This window comes from Zalophus californianus, chromosome 2 (assembly GCF_009762305.2).
Source record: "Zalophus californianus isolate mZalCal1 chromosome 2, mZalCal1.pri.v2, whole genome shotgun sequence".
NCBI classification, from domain to species: Eukaryota; Metazoa; Chordata; class Mammalia; order Carnivora; family Otariidae; genus Zalophus; species Zalophus californianus.
In genome coordinates, this window is record NC_045596.1 from 125341988 (window position 1) to 125361852 (window position 19865).

A 19865-nucleotide genomic window follows, 5' to 3' on the forward strand; every position below is an offset into this window, starting at 1 on the left:
TGTTACAGGCATAATAAATTATACCAATAACAACCAGAGTCAACAAGAAAAAAAAAATTAAGTAGAGATAGAATATCAAATGTCATTGCATCACTTAAAAATTTCTAGACAAGTGAACTTTAAAGTTAAAATAAAATCTTATTTAGGATCAATTGTCTGAACAGCCCACACACCCTCTCTTGAACATCTGCTGCCAAGAGTTCTAACATGCAGAATCCAGCCTGTGACATTTCTGTCTATAATGGGATTATCCCAATATTTTCCCCCACCCCGATCAGGGTAAGGTTACTCAGCAATGGTAGGACTTAAAGAGAGATCAAGGGTCATTAAGGAAAATAGAAGATTTAGCAATTGAATCATGTATTTACTGAAGGCTTAAGATATGTAAATCCTCTGCAGTATTACTTGGCACTAAGAATTATGAACAAAACAGCTGACAAGCTTGAGCCTTTGGGCAGTTTATATAACTTGCTCACCAGGACAACTGAATTCTTTGCAGCATCTGAGACTAAATTTACAAAAATATTTATGGGTAATTTAAACTATTTAGGGTATTACATTTAGATCAAGCACTTTATTAGGAATATTAAAATCTCCACAGATCTTAGAGTGAAATACCCAATTTTCCATAATAAAGGATTCACTATCATTTGCACTTAACAATTCATGCATATAAGAGACTTTCATTGCCGTAAGTATCCCTAATATATTAGAACTTACCTAAACTACACATTCTTTCTCAATAAATATCCATGCTTGCCAGGTTTTCATTCTTGGTCTTTCTCTCATTCTGAACAGCTTTTAGTGGAATTCATTTATACCCATAAATTCAAGTACCTCCTAGGGACTGATATCGCCTGAGTTCTAAAACCATATATTCAACAGCCTGCTGGACACAGGCCTTGAGGTTTATCCAGATTCACAAACTCAACTGGACCAGATAAAACCCATGATCTTTTATATCCAAAATGTGTCCTTCTCCATATCCTTACAAATAAAACTACCAACCATTCAGACCCAGCATTTTAATGGGGCACAATAGAGGAGAAAAGATACTGGCCAGGACCCCAAAAGTGCAAAGTGAGATCAGAAACCCACCATGTAAAACACAGAGCCCAAAAATGTGTGATGTTCAATAGCTAAAAGAGGTTAAAAGTAAAATGATAGAAAGGCTAGACTTTTCTACACTTACCAGAAGAAGCTGGAGTGGCTATATTAATATTAGACAAACTAGATTTCAGAGCAAAGAATATTACAAAGGATAAAGAACATCACTTCATAACAATAAAGAGGAGGACTTGACACTCCTAAAGGTTTATGAACCTACTGACAGAACGTCAAACTATACAAAGTAAAAAACTGTTAGAACTGCAAAGAGAAATAAATCTACAATTATAGTTGGAGACCTCAATATCCCTCTTTTAATAACTGATAGACAAAATAGAAAATGAGTTAAGGACAAAGAAGATTTAAATAACACTATCAAGAGAATAGCAAATGAGACCTAAAGTAAGCAAAATAAAAAACCAGAATAGAAATCAACAAGAGAAAACAAAAACAACAACAACAGCAACAAAAATCAATGATGTATTGTATGGTGACTAAGATAACATAATAAAATTAAATTTAATTTAAAAAAATCAATAACTTCAAAAGCTAGTTCTTTGAGAAAATCAATAAAATTGATAAACTTCTATCCAGGCTGATAAGGAAAAAGAAAGTGAGGACAGAAATTATAAATATCAATAATGAAAGAAGTCACATCAACACAATTCTACAGAAAGTAAAATAATAATAAAGATATAGTAGCAACAATTTTATGCCCATAAATTCAACAACATAGATAAAATAGTATCCTTGAAAGAACAAGCTACCAAAGCTCACTCAAGAAAAAATAGATAACCTGAATGGCTCTATATCTATTTTTAAAATTGAATGTGTAGTTAAAAATTTTCCATAAAGAAAACTCCAGGCCCTGATGGCTTCATTGGTGAATTCTACCAAATTTTTGAGAGACTTATCAGTTCCATACAAGCTCTTCCAGAAAACTGAAAAAGGAAAAAATGCTTCCCAACTCCTTCAATTAGGCAAGCATTAAGACAAATCAGATACAAGAAAAACAAAATAAAACCTACAGATATATCCCTCACAAACATATATTAAAAAGTCCCCCACAAAATATTAGTAAAATACATCTAATAATATATATAAAGTATAACACATCATAACAAAATTAGGTTTATTCCAATAATACCAGAATAATTTAACCAAATATCAATAAATGTAATTCACCATATTAACAAATGAAAAGAGAAAAACCATATGATCGTTTCAAAAGATTCAGAAAACAATTTTTTTGACAAAATCCAACATCCATTTTTTAATCATCGTCATCATCATCATTTGTCAGCAAGGCTATGAATAGAAGAATAGAATGAATAGAATTTCCTTGACCTGATAAAGAGCACCTAGGAAAAAATTCCACAGTTAACACCATACATGATGGCAGAAGACTGAACAACTTTCCCCCAAGAGCAGGAAAAAGGCAAGGATGCCTGCTCTCATCACTGTTCTATAGCATTGTACTGGAAGTTCTAATCAATGTAATAAGGCAAAGAAAATAAAATGAAAGTCATCCACATTGGAAAAGAAGACAAATTGGCATTACTTGTCCAGTGCTCTTTCCACTGTACATCTAATTTTATATTTTCTTTCTTCATTTTTTTGGTTAAGTTTATTTCTAGATATTTTATTATTTTTGGTGTGATTGTAAATGAGATTGTTTGCTTAATATCTCTTTTTGCTAGTTCATTACTAGTGTAGAGAAATGCAACAGATTTCTGTATATTAATTTTGTGCCCTACAACTTTACTGAATTCATTTATTAGTTCTAGTAGTTTTTTGGTGGAGTCTTTAGGGTTTTCTATATATATATGGAGTATCATGTCACCTGCAAATAGTAAAAATTTTATCTCTTCCCTACCAGTGTGGATGCTTTTCATATATTTTTCTTGTCTGATTGCTATGGCTAGGATGTCCAGGACTATACTGAATAAACATAGACCCTAAGTTCTTTCTTCATATATTATAAACAGTAAAAAAATAAATAAATAAAGTTCTACAATTAAATTAAAATTAGAACAAGAACATTCATCAGTGATTATGTATTTCCTATGAAGAAGCACAATTTTTTTCGTTCAGATGACCCCAAGGAACTTCTGTTAAATACACTGAATATCACTGTGTGCCAAAGAATGCTCATGGCAATCACTTTAAAATCTGCTGTTTTTAAAAATGTCTTACTTAATTTTCTTCTTAGAATTAGCATTTAAATATCTGCCCCTGTCAAATACAATGCATTATCACAGGATGGAAGTAAAATGAAGGCAAAAGAATAAAGACTAAAGACAAAGACTGCCTTAAAATAGTTGTGGCATACTTAAATGTCATACTGTCTCTTAAAGTGTCCTCTTATTACAAGCCAATGAATTTATTCACTTCCAGTGTGAAAGTTCTCTCTTCAAAATTGTCCATAGTAGAGTATAATTTCTTTCTCATTTTATTAGACAGACTAATAGAGTTCTTTCCTCCTTCATTATTTATACACTTGCTGGTTGGTTATTTAGTTCAGGCTTCCTCTTTATAATAATGCTTTGAAATGTGTTATATTCAAATACATTTATAATCTTTTAGAGATTACTCTGAGACTTAAATGTTCAAATCTTCTGATCTAATAATCCCTCAAGAAATCTATTCAAAAAAATAATCACAGATGCAGAGATGTACACTTGTATATAAACATGTCCATTATGGGATTATTCATACTCGCAAACAATGTAAACAATTTAAAGGGCAACAACTGAAGAACTGGTATTTAAGAAATGATTCATAAATAAACAGAATATATTCTAAAATAATTGAGAAAGCTCAAAATATAATTTTAACAGAAAAAGTAAAGTAAAAAATATATTTATAATATAATCCCTTCTCTACTACATATATTTCATAGATACACACACACCATTTATAAAAATGGAAATACCCAAAATGATGAATGGTTACCTCTGAATAATGATTATGAATCATATTTTTCCTCACATCTTACTGTATTTTTAAATTTTTCTTTAAGAATAATTTTATAATCAGAAAAAATAAACATTACTATGAGAGCAGGAAAGACAGAGAATCAGAATGATGAAAGATCCACCAGGTTGAAGTTTTGGCAATGGAGAGACCAGTTTGAGCAAGTAAATGAAGCATAAAGCAAGAATCATTTTTAAAAACAACATGGTAACATTGGCTAGTAACATAGATCATTTTCTGTGCTGTCATCCTTTTCAAGCATTACTAATTCCAACAATAATTCAAACAGAAAAGGTATCTAAAACCGATATAGTATATAGACTTACTTAAACTTACAACAACCCAATGTTATCTTGAGTTTTACACTGTGGGCACTTTAAAAAGAAACATTTTTTTTTTAATGGAATATACTTAGAGGACAGCAACTAAGATCAATATTTTTTAAACTTGAATGTCTTAGGAAGAACACATAAGGACACTGGGAATGCTGACCCTAAGAAAGAAAAATTTAAGCAAACAAGGTTTTGTGTCATCTAGTGAGGAGAAGAGCTAATGGTTAGAGCTAACTAAGGATGAAATGGCATCTTCCTATCCTCCCTACCCAGTTGGGGACCACTATCCATTCATTAAATACATGTAAGGTCACTGGGCAAAAGAACCTACTTGACAACCAATTTGGAATCCGCTGTTGTTTGTAAAGATATTCTTAATCTTGTTTTAGAGAGAAACTTAAGCATCAGGTGGGTATTTAGACTAAGTGTTCTCTAATGACCCCTCCAAATTGGCATGACATGGCTTTAGGTGTTCTAAGACCAATTCTAATGTGAGGGCAGGGGCTTCCCTCACACACAACACCAAGCAATTGTTGAACACCAGTAGGGTGTCCAAAACTTCAACTCCATTCTGATACTACCTATGCTGGAGAAACCACCAGATTGCACAGATTAAGGATTCAGTCCCACAACACTGCCCCTACAACTCTCACTTTAGATGCCAGCTGTAAGCCCAAGGCTGTTTCCTTGTGCTTCCCATTGACCAGCTACATATTGGAAGTTCCAATAATCTCCTCCTTAGGTTCAATTATTGGCTAGAAGGGCTCACAGAACCCAGGGAAACACTTATTTACATTTACCAGCTTATTAAAGGATATTATAAAAAATACATATCAATAGCCAAAAGAAGAGATACTTAGGGCAAGATCTCAAACAAAGGAGTTTCTGTCCTCATGGAGCTTGGGACCTGGTTTGGTGACACATAGAAGCATTCTGGTTCCCCAAGCATGGAAGCTCTCCAGAAAAAAAAAAAGGCCAAAAGCTAGTCTCTTTAAAATTTTTATGAAGGCTTCATAACATGGTCATGATTTCCTAAGTCTTTGGTCATTGGCTGATTCAGCCTCTAGTCCTTCTCCCCTCTCTGGTGGTCAGGCAGTCAGACTGAAGTTCCATCCGTCTTCTCTCATGGTTGGTCCTCTTGGCAATTAGCCCCTGCCCATGGGTGGGGTCCAAAAGTTTTTGCCTTTATAAGCCTGCACTCCACTCACAGTTCAGATTACACTTTTAATTTCAGTTGACTCTGTCTCTCAGATTGCAATCCCTAGGACCCCAATTAAATGCTTTTGGTTGCTGTAAACAGCTTCTTCTTAGCCAACACCAAATATGTATTTTTTATAAATCATTATATCGCAATATGATGTTATATTTCTGAGATATGATCCACATTACTCACATTTAGTTTTATAGCAAACTGTTAGGACACAGCTGATGTTCCATCATTTACTAGTCAGTTAACGATCATCCTCAGCCACTTCACTATTCATTAGCACTCCACTATAAATGGTGGAGGCGGAGAGTTCATTCAAATGAGTTGACTCCTGTGCATATTAAAAGTTAAAATGAAAGACTTCATGTAAGAGTTTAGTATCACTGGACAAAGTGGTAAATGAGTATTATGAGTGTGCTTCCTTAACGACTTTATCCCTATTTATCTCCCTTTGCATGAGGTGTTTTCCATTTGTTAACTAAGCATACCGTTAAGGATATAGAATATAACTGTCATCTTAGCTTCCCTGAAACGCCAAATCAGCAATAATAATAACATGATAATGCTGTGTTCATCTACCTAACTCAGAGTTCTGATTTTATCACAACTGAATATGTATTTTCAAATGACTGATCTTTTGTCCTACTGTGTCATGACTTTTTTTAAAGATTTTATTTATTTATTTATTTATTTATTTATTTATTTATTTATTTGAGAGAGAGAGGGCGCTTGAGTGTGAGCAGGGGGAGGGGCAGAGAGGGAGAGAACCCCAAACAAGAGAGGAGGGGAGAGGCAGAGAGGGAGAGAATCCCAAGTAGACTCCACATTGAGCACAAGCTGGACTCGGGGCTCCATCCCACCACCTCGAGATCATGACCTGAGCTGAAACCAAGAGTTGAATGCTTAGCCAACTGAGCCACCCAGGCACCCCCCTATCATGACTTCTAAGGTAAACATCATTCACTAAGAGAGTGGGCCATAAATATCGCTAGGCTGCATTACTGTAGATTTCTGGGTAAGTTTCTCTTCCAGAAAGTTTATTTACAGAAAACAGACTACATTGACCAGGTGAGGATTTGCTTCTATTAACTACTGTGGTTAAAAAATAATAATAATATAAAATATACCATCTTAACCTTTTTAAGTTTACAGTTTAGTAATGTTAAATATACTTACACTGTTGCAAAACTAATCTCCAGAACTTTCTCATCTTGCAGAACTGAAACTCTATACCCATTAAATAATACCCCTTTTCCCTTTCTGCCCTGTCCCTGGTAACCACCATTCTACTTTGGTTTTAAGAATTTACTTTTTGTATATTTTTCCGTGTACTTCTTACATGTTTGTGAAAACAGGGAAAAAATGCACACTAATGTTTCATCTCACATCTTAAAAAAAAAAAAACACAGTCATTATTCAAATATTAGGTTTCTCTGTCATAGTATATATTGTTTTAATGCTACTGTAACTTTAAAAGCAATTTGAAAAGTAATGGGCATTTTTTTTCTTATCATACCTAAAAAGTGACTGTTACAAAAAAAAAAACCTCAAACGGCATTTAAGCAGTTTTTCTCCTTAGTTCTGTTCAAATATAGCAAGAGTATAATTAGCTGGACAAGCTGCCTAACTCTGTAATATACATCACCTCCACAACTTACAAACCCGCAGCAGTAACAAGCTTTGCAGTAAATTAAAATCTCCACCTCCTTAAAAAAAAAATTACATTCAAAAAGATGAAGTAAACACCAATTTTCTCTTTCCCAAGAGTGAAGTATATTTAAGGGTGAGGTTAAAAATTTTTTTTCAATTTTTTTTTAATTTAGCAAGTTAAGATGCTGCAATAATGAGGAGACATTCATTTTTTCTTACCACCAAGTAATCGCTTCCACATTATTGGACAGTTTATGGGTCTGACTACTTCACTGCCACTTAATGATCCTAGAAAAAAAGCCCACATTTTTCTTGGGTTCTTTTCGCTCAAAAAAAAAAAAAAATCCAAAAAGTCACTTTGTCAATGCAGCAATTCAAGTATTTCACTTTGGATTATTCCTCCTTTTTTGTGAACATTTAAAAGATAAATTGCTTTCTTTCATTCTAACCTAAATTCAAAGTTTCTAAGATAGATCTCTTGATTCCACCCATGTTCTTGAAATGATTAAATACAAAATCTCTAAAGTAAGTATCTGAATGCTGCTTCTCCAAAAACAAATGCTTCAAGATATGACCCAGAATACATATTTCTCGACTGAATAAGGAAGTAATGCCTAAAATTTTCAACATCTACAGAGAGGAAGCTAGTAATAACCTAGCAAGTCATGCATAAAAGCTCAACAGAACCTTAAATCTCTGATGATAAAAAAGCAGTAAGAAAATGGATCCCTAAAACTATTCAAATCTACTACAGAATGTGAGATAACACTATCATCTCTTCATTTCTGATCTTACGATGTTCTTTTCAGGAGTTCTATTTGTCAGCACAGGTCACAGACTCACTATGTGTTTTACAGGTCTTTTAACCAAATTAATGATTCTAAAAGCATATTTTCCAGTTCATTGCAGATACATCTCTAAATTATACTTGGCTCACAAGTTGTAAAAAGCAGTATATTATATAGCTTATAAGTTCCTCCCACTCAACCTATTTTAAGTTCTGATATCAGCCAAGGTAATGTTAATAATGCTCATCACAAAAAACTATCACAGTTCAATACCTATTTAAAAATATTCATTAATTCAAGGGTTAAGAGTCCTAAGTGAAAGGCACTGGGCTAGGTGTTGCAGGTGACACGAAGCTGGAAAACCATTGTTACCTTCAGTCAGTTTTCAGTCTACCCAGGAAGACAGGTATAAAGAAACAATGACATTTGGAGTGACAAAATCTATTATTCTAATTAGGACACTTTTAAGAGTGGGAGAGGTGCTTCTAGAAACTAACCCAGGATAACAGACATAAACAAGTCTGTCCCAGGAAAACTGGGACATAGAGTCACCCTAACTATGGTATTCAATGTTTTGCAGTTTAAATGTTTTCAAAAATATTATTTAATTTTTTGCCTAGAAACAAAGCTATGAGATAAATAACATAATACTATCCCCACTTTTAGATGGGAAAATGAAGGCTCAGGGAAAGTAAATGATTTACCTAAGTTTACACAGCTAATAAATGATGGGTCCAAGGCCTGCGCTGAAATTTTCTAATTCTGCATCTAATATCTTTCCTTTATAACACACTGCTTCATCAATAGCTGTAACTACTAGATTCGTAGATATATTCTATAATGACAACCTGGGGGAAGCACTGTTCTTGTGATTATAATACCCATATTGAAATATAGGGAGATAACATGTACCAGTTTGACAGTATTTTCGCTTTCATGGTAAAAATTACATGGATAAATGAGGACAGATTAATCAAAGGAAATTATATGACACAGAGTTGACCTACAAAAAAAAAATAAAAGCTAAAACAGTTTCAAGTAAAATCAGAGTCTAAAAAGGGATATCCTCATCATTGTTATTATTCAAAATTGTCTTGTAAGTTATAATGGATAAATATTGGATAAGAAGAGATAAAACCATCTCCTTTTGCTAATAAGACTGTATAATAATAGTGACTATGACCAGAATTTTAAAAATCGGTAAGATGGTTAGATTCAAGATAAATATTTTAAAACTCAGTGATATTTGTGTCTTCCAGCAATAAGCTCCCCCTCCTATCAATCCGAAGCTCCTCTGGACCACTTCTGTTCCATATAGACTTCTGCCCAGTCATATGATTTTTACAGTTCTGAACAGAATACAGAACACCCTATTCTGAGGTGTCTGGTTTGGATGATTTCTCCACATTCCAGAGCTACCAACAGAATAATGATTTATCCTGTATCAATGACCAAGAGGACTTAACTTATTCGCTTTCGGAAAAAAGACTGCCCCTAAGACAAAATTCTACTTAGTCTTAGAGCCCCTGGCAGCAAATTCCTGGACATTTTGAAATTGCAAATTTCTTTCCAGTCTTCAAGAATGCATAACTACTGACATCCAGTCTCAGAACACTCAATGCATACAAAGAAAAAATATCCATGATTAAAGGACACACGTGTGGGGTTTTTTCAGAAATTGTCCAGCTCAGTATTAGGTCCTTAACAACCTGATATAACCTGTTTCATATGCCTCTTTCAGCCACTACAATCTATTTCTAAAATGACAGAAGTTTCTACAAAATTCAAAAGTTAAATGATTTATCAGTGAGATTTCTATGTCACCCTTTTAAAGAACAACAGTAACATTAAAAGAATTTTCATGTCATTGCTGTGTTGAGATTTATTCTTTGAGACCTTGCATCTTTGTGTCTGTAACAGGTATTTGTGACTCTCCTTGTGGGCTTGATGAAGTAAGCAGCCATATGAAGAAGCCCACATGGCAAAGAACTACAATAGCCTCTAGGAACTGCATGTGGCTTCTAGGATCTGAGTTAACTTCAGCTAATAGCCAGGAAAAAGTTGGGCCCCTCAGTTATACAATCACAAGGAAACGGATTCTGGCAACAACCTGAATGAGCATGGAAGTGGATTCTTCCCCAGTCAACTCTCCAGTTGAGAAAGCAGCCTGGCCAATACAGTGAATAAAGCCTTGTGAGACCCTGAAGTATAAAACATATTCAAGCCATGCTGAGAATCCTGGCCCATAGAAATTGTGAGATAATAAATGTGTGTGTTGTTTTAAGCCACTTAATTTGTGATAATTTGTTACACAGCAACAGGAAACTAATATATCTTCCAATGTCTTTCTGTCTTGGAGTAAAATCCTAAGTCATTTTCACAGTTTGGCCACTTGCTACGACACTATCATCTTCCATTTCACCATCGCAAACTTTGCTCTAACTACAATGGCCTCTTTGCTTTTCACATAGGACAGACTTGCCACATTTTCCATTTGACAGACTGGCTCAGAGTCTTCAATATTCTGTCTGGAATGCTGTTCCCAGATACCTGCTTAGCTCACAACTCACCTTCTAGGTACCTATTCAAAGATTACTTTGTTGGAGACACCTTCTCCTGAAAAAAAAAAAACAGGAATTCCTAACCCCACTCAACAGGCACTGCTAGCATCCGACTGCTTTATTCTCTCCACAACACTCTCATATCACCACTTGATAGGCATTTTTATTCATTTGTCTGCTTATTGTATCTCTCCCTGTACCAGAAGGTAAAGTCCAAGGTGGCAGAGATTATTTTGTTGTTATCTGTTGTTAACCTACATATGTGGAACCTGTGTTGAGTAAATAAATAAATTGATAGATAAGTTAATGAATGAATTAAAGCAAATGCATTATTAAAGAAATTAGAGAGACATTAATAGATATGAGTAAACAAAATGACTTAATAGAGAGATAAATTTAACAAATGGAACAGAAAAAAAGCATTCAGAACTATAATAAAGGATAATTTCCTAATTCCTCATGATCCAGGTTCGAAAGATAATATAATCTTTTTTCTAATCATGGGAATTAGACTAATTCCATACTTCTTCACAGCATCTTCCAGATGACAATGGAGCAATGACTAAAATGTTCTGAGAGAAAAAGAGTATGACTTTAATATTTTATACTCATTCAAATTTTCTTTTGTGATTCAGGCAACTGACTTTATTAAGCACACAAAATCATAAGAAATATAATTTCTACAATAGCTTTATGAAAATTAAAGTCCTACCAATCAAGAAATGGATGAAATAAGGGATTCAGAAATGGAAAAGCAAGAATGAATAAAATAAGTGTTGGTGGGCATTGAATCAATTTAAATAAATCTATTTAAACAACTACACTAATTTGTTAAGAGAATATAATTTGGATGTTTTAAACTTTGACAAAGAGAAATAATATTACTGACAAAGCTGGAAGATTGGTGTAGGAGCGGCAAGAGGAAGTAAAAGAGTATTCCTTCATAATTCACATCAGGGGGACAATTATAATATCTTAAAAATTGAAGCATGAAATTTTTTTAAATGACACAAACAACTAACTTATCCTTTGTAATAATTTTAGTAACCTTAGATCTTCTAGGAATTTTTTTTTACAAATCTTTCCTATAGACACAAAGTGAATATTTAGGCTTTGTGGGCTGCACACAATCTCTGTTGGGTTTTTATTTCTTTCTTTTATAACCTTTTAAAAATGTAAAGACCAACCTTACCCCCCACACTGTACAAAAACAGGCCTTGGGCTAAATTTGACCTGCTTGCTATATTTTGTTGACTTCTAGCTAAATAACATTGAGCCAAAATTCTGTCGTTCTTTCATTTTCACTCTGGGATCTTTTGATTCTGTTAAATGTAAGCAAAACTAATTGTGGTATTTTGTATTTAAAACTATATGATAATTTATAGGATTTCCACTTTTGGTCAAGATGTACCCAGCAGGTATAATTCACATTGTTTGACATCCAATCAAAAGTTATCAAACCTGCAAAAAAATAGGCCAATATGACCCATATTGAGGGAAAAAAAAACTGAATCAAAACTAACCTGGAAATTACACAGATGATAAAATTTGTAGACTAGAACATCAGAATAGCTATTACAGCTGTATTCCATATGTTCAAATAGCTAGAGGAAAGAGTGAGCATGTTATGCAAAAACCTAGAAGATATTTAAGACTTAAATACAACTTCTAGATATGAAAACTACAATGTCTAAGACAAAAAAGAAATACACTGAATGGGATTAACAGAGATAAACACTGCAAGAGGAAAGATTAGTAAATTTGAAAGTGTATCAGTAGAAATCATCCAAACTGAAACACATAAAGAAAAAAGGCTGGAGACACCTGGGTGGTTCAGTTGGCTAAGCGTCTGCCTTTGGTTCAGATCATGATCTCAGGGTCTGAGGCTCAAGTCATGATCTCAGGGTCCTGGGACAGAGCCACATATTGGACTCCCTGCTCAGTGGGGAGTCTGCTTCTTCCTCTCCCTCTGCCTCTCCCCTCCCCCCACCACTCATGCTCTCTCTCTCTCAAATAAATAAATAAAATTCTTAAAAAAAAAAAAAGAAAGGAAAAAGGCTGGGAAAAAAATGAACAAAGTATCAGTGAGTTGTGGGAATATTTAAAGTGATCCTACAATTTATCAAAGTTCTGTTAATTGTTTAACTGAATCCTTTAAAGAGAGGAGAAAACACAGAAAAATATTTGAAGATACAATGGCCAAAAAATTCCCAAATTTGATGAAAACTATCTTACCACAGATCCAAGAAGCTCAATAAACTCAAGCACAAAATAATGAACCACAAGAAATCATTTAAAACCAGTGATAAGGAGAAAATCTTAAAAGCAGCCAAGGAAAAGACATATTACAAACAGGGAAACAAAGATACAAATTGAACCAGTGAAAAGCCAAAAGGCAGTGGAGCCTTTAAAAGGCTGAAAGTAAAGAACTGGCAACTTAGAATTCTAAACACAAGGAAATATCTTTCAAAAACAAAGGTATATACCTATTAGAATGGCTAAAATCTAGAATACTGACAACACCAAATGCTGACAGGGATGTGGAGCAACAGGAACTGTCTATATCATTGGTGGGAATACAACAGTACAGCCACTTTTGGAAGACAATTTGGTTTCTTACAAAACTAAACATACTCTTACCATACAATCCAGTAATCATGCTCCTTAGTATTTACCCAAATTTTCCTTAGTATGGAAAATTTATGTCCATACAAGAACCTGCACAAGGATATTTACAGCAACTTTATTGATAATTGCCAAAACTTGAAAGCAATAGTATGTCTTTCAGTAGATGAACAGGTAAATATATGATGGTACACCCAGACAATGGAATATTATTCAATGCTAAAAAGAAAAGAGCTATCAAGCCATGAAAAGACATAGGGAACATAGGGAACCTTAAATGTGTATCACTACCATATGATTCTAACTATATGACATTCTGGAAAAGGCAAAACTGTGAAGACAAAAAAAGAAAAATAAGGTCTTAAAAAAGTATGACTTACTACTGACCAATAAACACATGAAAAGATGTTCAGCATCATTAGTCATTAGGGAAATGCAAATCAAAACTATAATGATTTACCACTTCACACCCACTAGAATGACTACAATTAAAAACAGACAGTAACAGGTGTCAACAAGGATGTGAAGAAATAGGAACCCTCATACACTGCTAATGGGAGTGTAAAATGGTATACCTGCTTTAAAAAATAGTTTGTCAGTTTCTCAAAATTTTAAATATAGAATAACCACATAACCTAGCAATTCAACCCTTGGATATCTACCAGGAGTAATGAAAACATATGTTCACACAAAGTCTTACACACAAATGTTCATAGCCACATTATTCACAACAGCCAAAAAGTGGAAACAACCCAAATGTCCATTCACCTGATGAACAGATAAACAAAATGTGTTTACACCCATACAACAGAATTCTATTTGGTGATTTAAAAAAGCAACCAAGTCAAAGCACCAGGGTGGCTCAGTTGGTTAACCATCTGACTCTTGGTTTCAGCTCAGGTCATGATCTCATGGGTCGTGAGATCAAGCCCCATGTCAGACAGTCTGCCTGAAGAGTCTCTTCCTCTGCCCCATCCCCTGCTCTCACTCTCCCTCTCTCTCAAATAAATAAATCTCTTAAAAAAAAAAAAGGCAACAAAGTCTCAATACTTGCCACAACATGGAAGAATGTCGAAAATATTATACTTAATGAAAGAAGCCAAACACAAATGAACCCATGTTCTATTATCCCAGCTATCTGAAATGCCCAGAAAAAGCAAATCTATAGTGACAGAGAGTAGATTAGTGATTGCATATGGCTGGGGGAAGGAATGAGGAGTGACTACAAATGGGCATAAGATTTTTTCTTGGGATGATGGAAATGTTCTAAAATTAGACTGTGGGGATGGTTGCACAACTCTGCAAATACGCTAAAAATCACTGAATTGTATACTTAAAGTGGATTTATAGTATTTTAATTGAACCTTACCTAAGCTGTTAAAAAACACAAAAGTGGAATAAAGAACTTTTCAGACATATAAACACAGAAAATATCACCAGCAAACCTGCACTATACTAATTATTAAAGTAAGTACTTCAGGCAAATGAAAAATGATATAATATAGAAACCTGGATCCAAACAAAGGAATAAAGAAAATAGAAAATGATAACTAGCGTGTAAATATAAAAGACTTAATCATTAATTAAATCTCTTTAAAACAATTGTTTAAAGTAAAAATATTAACAATGTATTGTGGCATATATAACATATAATAGGTGATGGGGATTAATGAGTGCATTTGTTGTGATGAGCACCAGGTATTGTATGGAAGTGTTGAATCACCATATTTTATACCAGAAACTAATATTATACTGTATGTTAGCTAACTGGAATTTAAATAAAAACTTCAAAAAAATAAGAAGTAAAATATATGAAAATAGCACAAAGGCCAGGAAAAAAGTGGAAGCAAACCTGTAAGTTACCTATATTATTCATGAAGTAGTATACTATTATTTTAAGGTAAAATGTGTTAAGTTAAAGTTGTATACTGTAAATTTAAAGCAATTACTAGGAAAACACAACAAAGAATTATAGCTGATAAACCAATAAAGAAGCTAAAATGGAATAAAAAAAATAGAATCCAAAACTCAGTAGAAACAGGAAAAAGAGAACAAAAAATGGGAAAAATAGAAAGCAAAGAGCAAGATGGTAGCTTTAAACCCAAACATACTGGTCTCAGGAATTCAGCTGGATAGGGATCAAACCATTCTGAACACCTACGAACTCAACAGAAGATCAAAGAAAAGAATAGCAACAACTCTCTGAACAGAAAAGCGACCACTTTCTGGAAGGTAGGACGTGCGGAGAAGTGAATCCGAGGCGATATTCAGGAGGATAGACGGCGGGGGAGGGGGACTCCGTCGGCCGCTTCTGGCAAGTGATAGAGCCGCGGAGCACAAAATCGGAACTTTTAGAAGTCGGCTCCGCTGAGGACGTCGCTCCAGTGGCTAAGCGGGGGGTGGAACCCTCGCGGGACAGTGTGGTCTCAGGACCCTCGGGGTCACAGAAAGACCGTGGGTGCCTGAGTGCAGCAGACCTCCCAGGTATCGGAGCTGAGGCGCAGACTCTCAGCTCATGGTTGCCATAAACTTATCAGTGACAGTCGGGCCACTGCTCCTCCAGCAGGGACCCAACAAGCGGCAGATCCGGGGAGACCCCCCTTACTCCCCCAGGAGGAGCGGCGCGGGAGTGCACCGCAGGGATCTGCTGGGTTTGGAGACTCCACACCGGGTTGGGTGCCAGAGATAGAAACGCTCAGTCACAGGACGGGTGAGAAAGGAGTGCGGTCGGAGAGTGATTGACTGCTTTTCTCTGGGGGCGCACTGAGGAGTGGGGCCCGAGTTCTCGACTCCACCGGAGGCCACCATTTTCACTCTTGCCCTTCAACAATGTATGGAAAGCTTGCAGGGAACAAAAGCTCCTGAGAGCAAACCCGAGCAGATTGCTTAGCCCGGACCCGGTGAGGGCGGGGCTATTCCGCCTCCGGCAAAGACATTTGGGAAGCATGTCAACAGGCCCCTCCCCCAGAAGATCAGCACGAACAGCCAGCCAAGACCAAGTTTACCGATCAATGAGAACGGCAGAACTCCAGCACTAGCGGAATACTACACATAGAATTCATGGCTTTTTTACCATGATTCATTAGTTTTTCAAAGTTAATTTTTTTAACTGTTCTTTTTTTCAAATTTTTCTTTTTCCCTTTTTCAACCAACATCTTATCAATCCCTTTCTTTAAAAAAACATTTCTATTTTTCATTTTTAGAGTCATATTCTATCCCTTCATAGTATTTACCCTTATTTTTGGCATATATATATATATATATAAGTTGTTCTCTCTTTAAAATTTTGAGATACAGTTTCTTCTAATATATCAAAATATACCCTAAATCTCTATGTATGGCTTTGTTCTAGTCTCCTGCCTGATCACATTCTCTCCCCCCCCCCTTTTTTTTTCTTTCTTTCTTTCCATTATTTTTAATCCTCTTCTTTCTTTTTTAAAACATTTTCTTAACGATTCCTTCTTTAAAATTTTTTATAATTTTCATCTTTACAGTCATATTCCATCCCTTCATCATATCAACCATTATTTTTGTACATATATAAGTTTTTCTTTCTTTAAAATTTTGGGAGGCACTTTCTTCTAACAGACCAAAATACACCCAAAATCTAGTTTGTGGCACTGATCTCCACACCAGCCTGACCATATTTGATCATACTATTTTTTTTGTTTTGTTCTGTTGTTTTTTTTTTATCTTTTTCTTTTTCTCTTTTTCTTTTTTCTTTCTCTCCCTTTCTTTTCCCCTGGTTTCAGGTCTTTTCGGATTTGTTTAGAGTATATTTTCTGGAGAGGTTGTTACCCTGTTAGCATTTATTCTCTCATTCATCTATTCTCCTCTGGACAAAATGACAAGATGGAAAAAATCACCTCAACAAAAAGAACAAGAGGTAGTACTGATTCCAGGGACCTATCAACAGACATTAGTACAATGTCACCTAGAGTTCAGAATGATGATTCTAAAGATACTAGCTGGGCTTGAAAAAAGCATGGAAGTTATTAGAGAAACCCTTCCTGGAGAAATAAAAGAACTAAAACCTAACCAAGTCAAAATCAAAAAGGCTATTAATGAGGTGCAATCAAAAATGGGGGCACTAACTGCTAGGATAAATAGGGCAGAAGAGAGAATCAGTGATATAGATGACCAAATGATGGAAAATAAAGAAGCTGAGAAACAGACAGATAAACAACTACTGGATCACAAGGGCAGAATTCAAGAGATAAGCAATACAATAAGATGAAACAACATTAGAATAATTGGGATCCCAGAAGAAGAAGAAAGAGAGAGAGGGGCAGAAGGTATATTGGAGCAAATTATAGCAGAGAACTTCCCTAATGTGGGGAAGGAAACAGGCATCAAAATCCAGGAGGCACAGAGAACCCCTCCCAAAATCAATAAAAATAGGTCAACACCCCGACATCTAATAGTAAAACTTACGAGTCTCAGAGACAAAGAGAAAATCCTGAAAGCAGCTCAGAGGAAGAGATATGTAACCTATAACGGTAGAAATATTAGATTGGCAACAGACCTATCCACAGAGACCTGGCAGGCCAGAAAGGACTGGCATGATATATTCAGAGCACTAAAGAGAAAAATATGCAGCCAAGAATACTATATCCAGCTAGGCTGTCATTGAAAATAGAAGGAGAGATAAAAATCTTCCAGGACAAACAAAAACTAAAGGAATTTGCAAACACGAAACCAGCTCTACAAGAAATATTGAAAGGGGTCCTCTAAGCAATGAGAGAGCCTAAAAGCAGCATAGACCAGAAAGGAACACAGACAATATACAGTAACAGTCACCTTACAGGCAATACAATGGCACTAAATTCATATCTTTCAATAGTTACCCTGAATGTAAAGGGGCTAAATGCCCCAATCAAAAGACACAGGCTATCAGATTGGATTAAAGAACAAGATCCATCGATATGCTGTCTGCAAGAGACTCATTTTAGACCCAAAGACACCCCCACATTGAAAGTGAAGGGGTGGAAAACCATTTACCATGCTAATGGACACCAAAAGAAAGCTGGGGTGGCAATCCTTATATCAGACAAATTAGATTTTAAACCAAAGACGGTAATAAGAGATGAGGAAGGACACTATATCCTATTTAAAGGGTCTATCCAACAAGGAGATCTAACAATTGTAAATATCTATGCCCCTAACAAGGGAGCAGCCAATTATATAAGCCAATTAATAACAAAAGCAAAGAAACACATCGACAACAATACAATAATAGTGGGGGACTTTACACCCCCCTGACTGAAATGGACAGATCATCTAATCAAAAGATTAACAAGGAAATAAAGACTTTAAATGACACACTGGACCAAATGGAACTCACAGACAGATTCAGAACATTCCATCCCAAAGCAACGGAATACACATTCTTCTCTAGTGCCCATAGAACATTCTCCAGAATAGATCACATCCTAGGTCACAAATCAGGTCTCAACTGGTACCAAAAGATTGGGATTATTCCCTGCATATTTTCAGAACACAATGCTTTGAAACTAGAACTCAGTCACAAGAGGAAAGTCAGAAAGAACTCAAATACATGGAGGCTAAAGAACATCCTACTAAAGAATGAATGGGTCAGCCAGGAAATTAAAGAAAAATTTAAAAAATTCATGGAAACCAATGAAAATGAAAACACAACTGTTCAAAATCTTTGGGATGCAGCAAAGGCAGTCCTGAGAGGAAAGTATAGAGCAATACAAGCCTTTCTCAAGAAACAAGAAAGGTCTCAAATACACAGCCTAACCCTACACCTAAAGGAGCTGGAGAAAGAACAGCAAATAAAGCCTAAACCCAGCAGGAGAAGAGAAATAATAAAGATCAGAGCAGAAATCAGTGAAATAGAAACCAAAAGAACAGTAGAACAGATCAATGAAACTAGGAGCTAGTTCTTTGAAAGAATTAACAAGATTGATAAACCCCTGGCCAGACTGATCAAAAAGAAAAGAGAAATGACCCAAATCAACAAAATCATGAATGAAAGAGAAGAGATCACAACCAACACCAAAGAAATACAAACAATTCTAAGAACATATTATGAGCAACTCTATGCCAGCAAATTAGATAACCTGGAAGAAATGGATGCATTCCTAGAGATGTATCAACTACCACAATTAAACCAGGAAGAAATAGAAAACCTGAACAGACCTATAACCACTAAGGAAATTGAAGCTGTCATCAAAACTCTGCCAACAAACAAAAGCCAAGGGCCAGATGGCTTCCCAGGGGAATTCTACCAAACATTTAAAGAAGAATTAATACCTATTCTCCTGAAACTGTTCCAAAAAATAGAAATGGAAGGAAAACTTCCAAACTCATTTTATGAGGCCACCATTACCTTGATCCCCAAACCAGACAAAGACCCCCTCAAAAAGGAGAATTACAGACCAACATCCTTGATGAACTGGATGCAAAAATTCTCACCAAAATACTAGCCAATAGGATCCAACAGTACATTAAAAGGATTATTCACCATGACCAAATGGGAATTATCCCTGGGCTGCACGGTTGGTTCAACATCTGCAAATCAATCAACGTGATACAATACATTATCAAAAGAAAGAACAAGAATCATATGATCCTCTCAATAGATGCAGAAAGA

The 19865-nt window shown here is 35.2% G+C and overlaps 1 protein-coding gene across 3 annotated transcripts in view; it reads right to left on the reverse strand.

The window, feature by feature from the left end:
* IQCM (IQ motif containing M) overlaps positions 1 to 19865 on the reverse strand; it is a 453243-nt gene that overhangs the window by 393942 nt on the left and 39436 nt on the right. For all 3 annotated transcript variants that reach the window (XM_027599769.1, XM_027599770.2, XM_027599768.2), the window contains exon 2: positions 5809 to 5953. The gene's annotated coding sequence lies outside the window, so the exon portion shown is untranslated. The remainder of the gene's footprint in view (positions 1 to 5808; positions 5954 to 19865) is intronic.